Genomic DNA, 12,500 nt, shown 5'->3' on the forward strand with positions numbered 1-12,500 from the left:
CCGAAAAGCCTCATCGATCAGGAAAGGGAAGGGGAACGGAGGAGAAGCGGAGGCCCCACGGCCACGGTTCCTGGGACAGCGACGGCCGCGCGCGCCGGCCCCCGAACCCCGAACCTCGGGCAGGGCTGGGCAGCACAGGCGCGGGGCCCTGCGTGCGAGCGAGCGAGCGAGCGGGCAGCGTCGACAGCAGAAGCCCAACGCGGCTTGGCCACCGGCAGAGCCGGACTGCCGTAGAGGCTTCTCTGCAACGTGCCCGCGGATGGCTGCTGTTAACGGGCGTGGGGAGGGGGGGGGGAGCCACGGCAGGCTCCACTCCCAAACCCCGGCCCTACAAGCGTTCGAGTGCCGGAGACCGCCGCCCGTCTCGGCCCGGCCCTGGAGAAACCCCTCTTGGAGCCCTCGCTCCAGTCGGCAACGGCCACCGGAGCCTGCGGGCAAGCAGCGGCTTCGCGCGGCTTCTGGCAGTCGGAAGCGCCGTGCGCGATAGGTAGGAGGCAGAACGGCCACGGCCAGGGCCGCCGGGCAACGCCCGAGTCTGCCGGCTGAGCCGCGGCTGACAAGCGTTCGAGTGCCGGCGACCGCCGCCGGTCTCGGCCCGGCCCTGGAGAAACCCCTCTTGGAGCCTTCGCTCCAGTCGGCAACGGCCACCGGAGCCTGCGGGCAAGCAGCGGCTTCGCGCGGCTTCTGGCAGTCGGAAGCGCCGTGCGCGATAGGTAGGAGGCAGAACGGCCACGGCCAGGGCCGCCGGGCAACGCCCGAGTCTGCCGGCTGAGCCGCGGGTGACAAGCGTTCGAGTGCCGGCGACCACCGCCCGTCTCGGCCCGGCCCTGGAGAAACCCCTCTTGGAGCCCTCGCTCCAGTCGGCAACGGCCACCGGAGCCTGCGGGCAAGCAGCGGCTTCGCGCGGCTTCTGGCAGTCGGAAGCGCCGTGCGCGATAGATAGGAGGCAGAACGGCCACGGCCAGGGCCGCCGGGCAACGCCCGAGTCTGCCGGCTGAGCCGCGGGTGACAAGCGTTCGAGTGCCGGCGACCGCCGCCCGTCTCGGCCCGGCCCTGGAGAAACCCCTCTTGGAGCCCTCGCTCCAGTCGGCAACGGCCACCGGAGCCTGCGGGCAAGCAGCGGCTTCGCGCGGCTTCTGGCAGTCGGAAGCGTCGTGCGCGATAGGTAGGAGGCAGAACGGCCACGGCCACAGCCGCCGTGCAACGCCCGAGTCTGCCGGCTGAACCGCGAGTAGCTGCAGCGGTTCGATGGCGCTGGTCCGCGAGCGCCAGCCCTCTGCCCTAGTATACGGACAGCGAGGTCCCCGGCCCCGGCGGGCTCGAAGAGAACCGTCTTCCCCCAGCGGGGAGGCGCGCGAGCGCCGCCGACTCTTACCATGACGTAACTGGAGGCAGCGCAAAGCAGCGACCCCTTCGGCAGCTCCGAAGAAGAACCGGGCAAGACGTCTACCTGCCAGAACCGCGGTGGAGCCAAAGTCCCGCCGGAGCGAGGTAGACGAGGCATCCCTTTCCGCCGGCAGCTCCGGCGGCCACATCGGGCACACCGGACCCGGCGGACGGTAAAACGGGTAGACCTGGCCTCCCTGCCGGCAGAACGGGTAGACGAGGCCTCCCTGCCTGGAACCGGGTAGACCTGGCATCCCTGCCGGAAGCGGGTAGACCTGGCATCCCTGCCGGTAAAACGGGTAGACCTGGCCTCCCTGCCGGCAGAACGGGTAGACGAGGCCTCCCTGCCTGGAACCGGGTAGACCTGGCATCCCTGCCGGAAGCGGGTAGACCTGGTCTCCCTGCCGCCAAAACGGGTAGACCTGGCCTCCCTGCCGCCACAACGGGTAGACCTGGCATCCCTGCCGGCAAAACGGGTAGACCTGGTCTCCCTGCCGGTAAAACGGGTAGACCTGTTCTCCCTGCAGGTAAAACGGGTAGACCTGGCCTCCCTGCCGGTAAAACGGGTAGACCTGGCCTCCCTGCCGGCAGAACGGGTAGACCTGGCATCCCTGCCGGCAAAACGGGTAGACCTGGTCTCCCTGCCGGTAAAACGGGTAGACCTGGTCTCCCTGCAGGTAAAACGGGTAGACCTGTTATCCCTGCCGGCAAAACGGGTAGACCTGGTCTCCCTGCAGCCAGAACGGGTAGACCTGGCATCCCTGCCGGTAAAACGGGTAGACCTGGTCTCCCTGCCGGCAAAAAGGGTAGACCTGTTCTCCCTGCCGCCAGAACGGGTAGACCTGGCCTCCCTGCCGGTAAAACGGGTAGACCTGGTCTCCGTGCAGGTAAAACGGGTAGACCTGGCATCCCTGCCGGCAGAACGGGTAGACCTGGTCTCCCTGCCGCCAGAACGGGTAGACCTGGCATCCCTGCCGGCAAAACGGGTAGACCTGGTCTCCCTGCCGGTAAAACGGGTAGACCTGGCCTCCCTGCAGGTAAAACGGGTAGACCTGTTATCCCTGCCGGCAAAACGGGTAGACCTGGCATCCCTGCCGGCAAAACGGGTAGACCTGGTCTCCCTGCCGGTAAATGGGTAGACCTGGTCTCCCTGCCGCTAGAACGGGTAGACCTGGCCTCCCTGCCGGCAGAACGGGTAGACCTGGCCTCCCTGCCGGTAAAACGGGTAGACCTGGCATCCCTGCAGGTAAAACGGGTAGACCTGGCATCCCTGCCGGCAAAACGGGTAGACCTGGTCTCCCTGCCGGTAAAACGGGTAGACCTGTTCTCCCTGCAGGTAAAACGGGTAGACCTGTTCTCCCTGCCGCCAGAACGGGTAGACCTGGCATCCCTGCCGGCAAAACGGGTAGACCTGGTCTCCCTGCCGGCAAAAAGGGTAGACCTGTTCTCCCTGCCGCCAGAACGGGTAGACCTGGCCTCCCTGCCGGTAAAACGGGTAGACCTGGTCTCCGTGCAGGTAAAACGGGTAGACCTGGCATCCCTGCCGGCAGAACGGGTAGACCTGGTCTCCCTGCCGCCAGAACGGGTAGACCTGGCATCCCTGCCGGCAAAACGGGTAGACCTGGTCTCCCTGTCGGTAAAACGGGTAGACCTGGCCTCCCTGCAGGTAAAACGGGTAGACCTGTTATCCCTGCCGGCAAAACGGGTAGACCTGGCATCCCTGCCGGCAAAACGGGTAGACCTGGTCTCCCTGCCGGTAAATGGGTAGACCTGGTCTCCCTGCCGCTAGAACGGGTAGACCTGGCCTCCCTGCCGGCAGAACGGGTAGACCTGGCCTCCCTGCCGGTAAAACGGGTAGACCTGGCATCCCTGCAGGTAAAACGGGTAGACCTGGCATCCCTGCCGGCAAAACGGGTAGACCTGGTCTCCCTGCCGGTAAAACGGGTAGACCTGTTCTCCCTGCAGGTAAAACGGGTAGACCTTTTCTCCCTGCCGCCAGAACGGGTAGACCTGGCATCCCTGCCGGCAAAACGGGTAGACCTGGTCTCCCTGCCGGTAAATGGGTAGACCTGGTCTCCCTGCAGGTAAATCGGGTAGACCTGTTATCCCTGCCGGCAAAACGGGTAGACCTGGTCTCCCTGCAGCCAGAACGGGTAGACCTGGTCTCCCTGCCGGCAAAACGGGTAGACCTGGTCTCCCTGCCGGCAGAACGGGTAGACCTGGTCTCCCTGCCGGTAAATGGGTAGACCTGGTCTCCCTGCCGGCAATATGGGTAGACCTGGCCTCCCTGCAGCCAGAACGGGTAGACCTGGCATCCCTGCCGGTAAAACGGGTAGACCTGGCATCCCTGCCGGCAATACGGGTAGACCTGGTCTCCCTGCCGCTAGAACGGGTAGACCTGGCATCCCTGCCGGTAAAACGGGTAGACCTGGCCTCCCTGCCGGCAATACGGGTAGACCTGGCCTCCCTGCCGGTAAAACGGGTAGACCTGGCATCCCTGCCGGCAGAACGGGTAGACCTGGTCTCCCTGCCGCCAGAACGGGTAGACCTGGCCTCCCTGCAGGTAAAACGGGTAGACCTGGCCTCCCTGCCGGCAGAAGGGGTAGACCTGGCCTCCCTGCCGGCAGAAGGGGTAGACCTGTCCTCCCTGCGGACAGAGCGGGTCGCCCGTGCTGGAGGCCCGTATGCAGGGGTGCCTGCACGGGGTGGGAAGGGCCGGCGGCGGGCTGCCTGTGCTCTCTCAGCCGGGGCGGCGGTGGGGGGGCTTGCGGGGGGTGGCTGGGGTCGGCAGGCCGGCCCTGCCGGAGGCCCGTATGCAGGGGTGCCTGCACGGGGTGGGAAGGGGCGGCGGCGGGGTGCCTGTGCTCTCTCAGCCGGGGCGGCGGTAGGGGGGCTTGTGGGGGGTGGCTGGGGGCGGCAGGCCGGCCGTGCCGGAGGCCCGTATGCAGGGGTGCCTGCACGGGGTGGGAAGGGGCGGCGGCGGGGTGCCTGTGCTGTCTCAGCCGGGGCGGCGGTGGGGGGGCTTGTGGGGGGTGGCTGGGGGCGGCAGGCCGGCCCTGCCGGAGGCCCCTATGCAGGGGTGCCTGCACGGGGTGGGAAGGGCCGGCGGCGGGCTGCCTGTGCTCTCTCAGCCGGGGCGGCGGTGGGGGGGCTTGTGGGGGGTGGCTGGGGGCGGCAGGCCGGCCGTGCCGGAGGCCCGTATGCAGGGGTGCCTGCACGGGGTGGGAAGGGGCGGCGGCGGGGTGCCTGTGCTGTCTCAGCCGGGGCGGCGGTGGGGGGGCTTGTGGGGGGTGGCTGGGGGCGGCAGGCCGGCCCTGCCGGAGGCCCGTATGCAGGGGTGCCTGCACGGGGTGGGAAGGGGCGGCGGCGGGCTGCCTGTGCTCTCTCAGCCGGGGCGGCGGTGGGGGGGCTTGCGGGGGGTGGCTGGGGGCGGCAGGCCGGCCCTGCCGGAGGCCCCTATGCAGGGGTGCCTGCACGGGGTGGGAAGGGCCGGCGGCGGGCTGCCTGTGCTCTCTCAGCCGGGGCGGCGGTGGGGGGGCTTGCGGGGGGTGGCTGGGGGCGGCAGGCCGGCCCTGCCGGAGGCCCGTATGCAGGGGTGCCTGCACGGGGTGGGAAGGGGCGGCGGCGGGCTGCCTGTGCTGTCTCAGTCGGGGCGGCGGTGGAGGGGCTTGCGGGGGATGGCTGGGGTCGGCAGGCCGGCCCTGCCGGAGGCCCGTATGCAGGGGTGCCTGCACGGGGTGGGAAGGGGCGGCGGCGGGCTGCCTGTGCTCTCTCAGCCGGGGCGGCGGTGGGGGGGCTTGCGGGGGGTGGCTGGGGGCGGCAGGCCGGCCCTGCCGGAGGCCCCTATGCAGGGGTGCCTGCACGGGGTGGGAAGGGCCGGCGGCGGGCTGCCTGTGCTCTCTCAGCCGGGGCGGCGGTGGGGGGGCTTGCGGGGGGTGGCTGGGGGCGGCAGGCCGGCCCTGCCGGAGGCCCGTATGCAGGGGTGCCTGCACGGGGTGGGAAGGGGCGGCGGCGGGCTGCCTCTGCTCTCTCAGCCGGGGCGGCGGTGGGGGGGCTTGCGGGGGGTGGCTGGGGTCGGCAGGCCGGCCCTGCCGGAGGCCCGTATGCAGGGGTGCCTGCACGGGGTGGGAAGGGGCGGCGGCGGGCTGCCTGTGCTCTCTCAGCCGGGGCGGCGGTGGGGGGGCTTGCGGGGGGTGGCTGGGGGCGGCAGGCCGGCCCTGCCGGAGGCCCCTATGCAGGGGTGCCTGCACGGGGTGGGAAGGGCCGGCGGCGGGCGGCCTGTGCTCTCTCAGCCGGGGCGGCGGTGGGGGGGCTTGCGGGGGGTGGCTGGGGGCGGCAGGCCGGCCCTGCCGGAGGCCCGTATGCAGGGGTGCCTGCACGGGGTGGGAAGGGGCGGCAACGGGCTGCCTCTGCTCTCTCAGCCGGGGCGGCGGTGGGGGGGGCTTGCGGGGGGTGGCTGGGGTCGGCAGGCCGGCCCTGCCGGAGGCCCGTATGCAGGGGTGCCTGCACGGGGTGGGAAGGGGCGGCGGCGGGCTGCCTGTGCTCTCTGAGCCGGGGCGGCGGTGGGGGGGCTTGCGGGGGGTGGCTGGGGTCGGCAGGCCGGCCCTGCCGGAGGCCCGTATGCAGGGGTGCCTGCACGGGGTGGGTGGGCCTGCGGCGGGCTGCCTGTGCTCTCTGAGCCGGGGCGGCGGTGGGGGGGGCTTGCGGGGGGTGGCTGGGGGCGGCAGGCCGGCCCTGCCGGAGGCCCGTATGCAGGGGTGCCTGCACGGGGTGGGTGGGCCTGCGGCGGGCTGCCTGTGCTCTCTGAGCCGGGGCGGCGGTGGGGGGGGCTTGCGGGGGGTGGCTGGGGGCGGCAGGCCGGCCCTGCCGGAGGCCCGTATGCAGGGGTGCCTGCACGGGGTGGGAAGGGGCGGCGGCGGGGTGCCTGTGCTCTCTCAGCCGGGGCGGCGGTGGGGGGGCTTGCGGGGGTTGTCTGGGGGCGGCAGGCCGGTCCTGCCGGAGGCCCGTATGCAGGGGTGCCTGCACGGGGTGGGAAGGGGCGGCGGCGGGCTGCCTGTGCTGTCTCAGCCGGGGCGGCGGTGGGGGGGCTTGTGGGGGGTGGCTGGGGGCGGCAGGCCGGCCCGGCCGGAGGCCCGTATGCAGGGGTGCCTGCACGGGGTAGGAAGGGCCGGCGGCGGGGTGCCTGTGCTCTCTCAGCCGAGGCGGCGGTGGGGGGGCTTGTGGGGGGTGGCTGGGGGCGGCAGGCCGGCCCTGCCGGAGGCCCGTATGCAGGGGTGCCTGCACGGGGTGGGAAGGGGCAGCGGCGGGCTGCCTGTGCTCTCTCAGCCGGGGCGGCGGTGGGGGGGCCTGCGGCGGGTGGCTGGGGGCGGCAGGCCGGCCCTGCCGGAGGCCCGTATGCAGGGGTGCCTGCACGGGGTGGGAAGGGCCGGCGGCGGGCTGCCTGTGCTCTCTCAGCCGGGGCGGCGGTGGGGGGGCTTGCGGAGGGGTGGCTGGGGTCGGCAGGCCGGCCCTGCCGGAGGCCCGTATGCAGGGGTGCCTGCACGGGGTGGGAAGGGCCGGCGGCGGGCTGCCTGTGCTCTCTCAGCCGGGGCGGCGGTGGGGGGGGTTGCGGGGGGTGGCTGGGGGCGGCAGGCCGGCCCTGCCGGAGGCCCGTATGCAGGGGTGCCTGCACGGGGTGGGAAGGGCCGGCGGCGGGCTGCCTGTGCTGTCTCAGTCGGGGCGGCGGTGGGGGGGCTTGCGGGGGGTGGCTGGGGTCGGCAGGCCGGCCCTGCCGGAGGCCCGTATGCAGGGGTGCCTGCACGGGGTGGGTGGGCCTGAGGCGGGCTGCCTGTGCTCTCTGAGCCGGGGCGGCGGTGGGGGGGGCTTGCGGGGGGTGGCTGGGGGTCGGCAGGCCGGCCCTGCCGGAGGCCCGTATGCAGGGGTGCCTGCACGGGGTGGGAAGGGCCGGCGGCGGGCTGCCTGTGCTCTCTCAGCCGGGGCGGCGGTGGGGGGGGTTGCGGGGGGTGGCTGTGGGCGGCAGGCCGGCCCTGCCGGAGGCCCGTATGCAGGGGTGCCTGCACGGGGTGGGAAGGGCCGGCGGCGGGCTGCCTGTGCTCTCTCAGCCGGGGCGGCGGTGGGGGGGCTTGCGGGGGGTGGCTGGGGTCGGCAGGCCGGCCCTGCCGGAGGCCCGTATGCAGGGGTGCCTGCACGGGGTGGGAAGGGCCGGCGGCGGGCTGCCTGTGCTGTCTCAGCCGGGGCGGCGGTGGGGGGGCTTGTGGGGGGTGGCTGGGGGCTGCAGGCCGGCCCTGCCGGAGGCCCGTATGCAGGGGTGCCTGCACGGGGTGGGAAGGGCCGGCGGCGGGCTGCCTGTGCTCTCTCAGCCGGGGCGGCGGTGGGGGGGGTTGCGGGGGGTGGCTGGGGGCGGCAGGCCGGCCCTGCCGGAGGCCCGTATGCAGGGGTGCCTGCACGGGGTGGGAAGGGCCGGCGGCGGGCTGCCTGTGCTGTCTCAGTCGGGGCGGCGGTGGGGGGGCTTGCGGGGGGTGGCTGGGGGCGGCAGGCCGGCCCTGCCGGAGGCCCGTATGCAGGGGTGCCTGCACGGGGTGGGTGGGCCTGCGGCGGGCTGCCTGTGCTCTCTGAGCCGGGGCGGCGGTGGGGGGGGCTTGCGGGGGGTGGCTGGGGTCGGCAGGCCGGCCCTGCCGGAGGCCCGTATGCAGGGGTGCCTGCACGGGGTGGGAAGGGCCGGCGGCGGGCTGCCTGTGATCTCTCAGCCGGGGCGGCGGTGGGGGGGGTTGCGGGGGGTGGCTGGGGGCGGCAGGCCGGCCCTGCCGGAGGCCCGTATGCAGGGGTGCCTGCACGGGGTGGGAAGGGCCGGCGGCGGGCTGCCTGTGCTCTCTGAGCCGGGGCGGCGGTGGGGGGGGCTTGCGGGGGGTGGCTGGGGTCGGCAGGCCGGCCCTGCCGGAGGCCCGTAGGCAGGGGTGCCTGCACGGGGTGGGAAGGGGCGGCGGCGGGCTGCCTGTGCTCTCTCAGCCGGGGCGGCGGTGGGGGGGCTTGCGGGGGGTGGCTGGGGGCGGCAGGCCGGCCCTGCCGGAGGCCCGTATGCAGGGGTGCCTGCACGGGGTGGGAAGGGCCGGCGGCGGGCTGCCTGTGCTGTCTCAGTCGGGGCGGCGGTGGAGGGGCTTGCGGGGGATGGCTGGGGTCGGCAGGCCGGCCCTGCCGGAGGCCCGTATGCAGGGGTGCCTGCACGGGGTGGGTGGGCCTGCGGCGGGCTGCCTGTGCTCTCTGAGCCGGGGCGGCGGTGGGGGGGGCTTGCGGGGGGTGGCTGGGGGCGGCAGGCCGGCCCTGCCGGAGGCCCGTATGCAGGGGTGCCTGCACGGGGTGGGAAGGGGCGGCGGCGGGGTGCCTGTGCTGTCTCAGTCGGGGCGGCGGTGGGGGGGCTTGCGGGGGGTGGCTGGGGGCGGCAGGCCGGCCCTGCCGGAGGCCCGTATGCAGGGGTGCCTGCACGGGGTGGGAAGGGCCGGCGGCGGGGTTCCTGTGCTCTCTCAGCCGGGGCGGCGGTGGGGGGGCTTGCGGGGGGTGGCTGGGGGCGGCAGGCCGGCCCTGCCGGAGGCCCGTATGCAGGGGTGCCTGCACGGGGTGGGAAGGGCCGGCGGCGGGCTGCCTGTGCTCTCTCAGCCGGGGCGGCGGTGGGGGGGCTTGCGGGGGGTGGCTGGGGTCGGCAGGCCGGCCCTGCCGGAGGCCCGTATGCAGGGGTGCCTGCACGGGGTGGGAAGGGCCGGCGGCGGGCTGCCTGTGCTGTCTCAGCCGGGGCGGCGGTGGGGGGGCTTGTGGGGGGTGGCTGGGGGCTGCAGGCCGGCCCTGCCGGAGGCCCGTATGCAGGGGTGCCTGCACGGGGTGGGAAGGGCCGGCGGCGGGCTGCCTGTGCTCTCTCAGCCGGGGCGGCGGTGGGGGGGGTTGCGGGGGGTGGCTGGGGGCGGCAGGCCGGCCCTGCCGGAGGCCCGTATGCAGGGGTGCCTGCACGGGGTGGGAAGGGCCGGCGGCGGGCTGCCTGTGCTGTCTCAGTCGGGGCGGCGGTGGGGGGGCTTGCGGGGGGTGGCTGGGGTCGGCAGGCCGGCCCTGCCGGAGGCCCGTATGCAGGGGTGCCTGCACGGGGTGGGTGGGCCTGCGGCGGGCTGCCTGTGCTCTCTGAGCCGGGGCGGCGGTGGGGGGGGCTTGCGGGGGGTGGCTGGGGTCGGCAGGCCGGCCCTGCCGGAGGCCCGTATGCAGGGGTGCCTGCACGGGGTGGGAAGGGCCGGCGGCGGGCTGCCTGTGATCTCTCAGCCGGGGCGGCGGTGGGGGGGGTTGCGGGGGGTGGCTGGGGGCGGCAGGCCGGCCCTGCCGGAGGCCCGTATGCAGGGGTGCCTGCACGGGGTGGGAAGGGCCGGCGGCGGGCTGCCTGTGCTCTCTCAGCCGGGGCGGCGGTGGGGGGGGTTGCGGGGGGTGGCTGGGGGCGGCAGGCCGGCCCTGCCGGAGGCCCGTATGCAGGGGTGCCTGCACGGGGTGGGAAGGGCCGGCGGCGGGCTGCCTGTGCTGTCTCAGTCGGGGCGGCGGTGGGGGGGCTTGCGGGGGGTGGCTGGGGGCGGCAGGCCGGCCCTGCCGGAGGCCCGTATGCAGGGGTGCCTGCACGGGGTGGGAAGGGCCGGCGGCGGGCTGCCTGTGCTGTCTCAGTCGGGGCGGCGGTGGAGGGGCTTGCGGGGGATGGCTGGGGTCGGCAGGCCGGCCCTGCCGGAGGCCCGTATGCAGGGGTGCCTGCACGGGGTGGGTGGGCCTGCGGCGGGCTGCCTGTGCTCTCTGAGCCGGGGCGGCGGTGGGGGGGGCTTGCGGGGGGTGGCTGGGGGCGGCAGGCCGGCCCTGCCGGAGGCCCGTATGCAGGGGTGCCTGCACGGGGTGGGAAGGGGCGGCGGCGGGGTGCCTGTGCTGTCTCAGTCGGGGCGGCGGTGGGGGGGCTTGCGGGGGGTGGCTGGGGGCGGCAGGCCGGCCCTGCCGGAGGCCCGTATGCAGGGGTGCCTGCACGGGGTGGGAAGGGCCGGCGGCGGGGTTCCTGTGCTCTCTCAGCCGGGGCGGCGGTGGGGGGGCTTGCGGGGGGTGGCTGGGGGCGGCAGGCCGGCCCTGCCGGAGGCCCGTATGCAGGGGTGCCTGCACGGGGTGGGAAGGGCCGGCGGCGGGCTGCCTGTGCTCTCTCAGCCGGGGCGGCGGTGGGGGGGCTTGCGGGGGGTGGCTGGGGGCGGCAGGCCGGCCCTGCCGGAGGCCCGTATGCAGGGGTGCCTGCACGGGGTGGGAAGGGGCGGCGGCGGGCTGCCTGTGCTCTCTCAGCCGGGGCGGCGGTGGGGGGGCTTGCGGGGGGTGGCTGGGGGCGGCAGGCCGGCCCTGCCGGAGGCCCGTTTGCAGGGGTGCCTGCACGGGGGTGGGTTGGGGGGGGCGGCGGGAATTTTTTGGTTTTTGTTGCTTTTTTATTTCTTTTTCCGCTTTTGAAACAGAGACGCCGCCCCGTCCTCGGGCGTTTCAGCCGAGCTGATGGAAAGCGGCGCCCCTTCCCGTCGCTTGCGGGGGGGGGTGGTGCAGGAGGGGGGAGGCGGCGCGCGCCTGAAATTCCCCTCGCCACCCCCCGTTTCCGAGACTTCGCCGTATCTAGTGGAAGGCGCTAAGCTTGGCCGGACTGTCTCGCTGAAGGCTTTCTTACTCTGCATCGGTTCTGACGGTGGGCGAGAAAAAAAAACAAAACCAAAGCAGAGCAGGGAAACAGTTACAAAAAGTTCTTGAGAGCCAGCACCGGCCCGCCCATCGGCAGACGGAGCGGCGCCCGGGGTCAACGAGTGCCACCCTGCTGCTTAGCAACCGGAACCCGAGCCGGCCCGCCCCGCCCACCCGCCGGCAAGGGGCGGGCGCTTCCCCGCGGCAGAAGGGGGAGACAGAGACTGAGAGACGGGGTCGAGGAGCAGGCGGGGAGCCTTGCGCTGAGGTAGGCTGGGGACGGGGCCTCTTTTCCGAGAAGATTGAGGTTTGAGTCGGGGGGGGGGGGGGGGGGCGGCGGCAGGGGCTGCTTGTGCGCTCTCGGCCGGGGCGGCGGTGGGGGGGTGGCGGGGTGGGGGGGGGCAGCGGAGCGGCCGTGCCGGAGGCCCGTATGCAGGGGTGCCCGCACCGGGGGGGGGGTGGGGGGGGGCGGCGGCAGGGGCTGCTTGTGCGCTCTCGGCCGGGGCGGCGGTGGGGGGGGGCTTGCGGGTGGGGGTGCGGCGGCCGGGCTGCCGTGCCGGAGGCCCGTTTGCAGGGGTGCCTGCACGGGGGGAGGTGGGGGGGGGGGGGGGGGTGGGGCGGGGCGGCGGGAATTTTTTGGTTTTTGTTGCTTTTTTATTTTTTTTCCGCTTTTGAAACACAGACGCCGCCCCGCCTTCGGGCGTTTCAGCCGAGCTGATAGAAAGCTGCGCCCCTTCCCGTTGCTTGCGGGGGGGGTTGGTGCCGCGGAAGGGGGTGGCGGGGGGGGGCGGGAACGGGACGGGGACGGGGACGGGGACGGGGACGGGGACGGGGACGGGGACGGGTCTGGCCGACGGGTCTGGACGACAGCGCCCCCCCGACCCCGCGTCCCGGCCGGCCACCACGTCTACCCGGGACCGGGTCGGCGGGGAGGACAGGTCTACCCGGGACCGGTTCGGCGGGGAGGACAGGTCTACCCGACAGCGCCCCCCCCATCGCCCCGCGTCCCGGCCGGCCACCACGTCTACCCGGGACCGGTTCGGCGGGGAGGACAGGTCTACCAGGGACCGGTTCGGCGGGGAGGACAGGTCTACCCGACAGCACCCCCCCCATCCCGGGTCCCGGCCGGCCACCACGTCTACCCGGGACCGGTTTGGCGGGGAGGACAGGTCTACCCGGGACCGGGTCGGCGGGGAGGACAGGTCTACCCGACCGCGCCCGCCCCCGATCCCGAGTCCCGGCCGGCCACCACGTCTACCCGGGACCGGTTCGGCGGGGAGGACAGGTCTACCCGGGACCGGGTCGGCGGGGAGGACCGGTCTACCCGGGACCGGTTCGGCGGGGAGGACAGGTCTACCCGGGACCGGGTCGGCGGGGAGGACCGGTCTACCCGGGACCGGGTCGGCGGA

Source organism: Opisthocomus hoazin, unplaced genomic scaffold (genome assembly GCF_030867145.1).
Source record: "Opisthocomus hoazin isolate bOpiHoa1 unplaced genomic scaffold, bOpiHoa1.hap1 HAP1_SCAFFOLD_195, whole genome shotgun sequence".
Lineage (NCBI taxonomy): Eukaryota > Metazoa > Chordata > Aves > Opisthocomiformes > Opisthocomidae > Opisthocomus > Opisthocomus hoazin.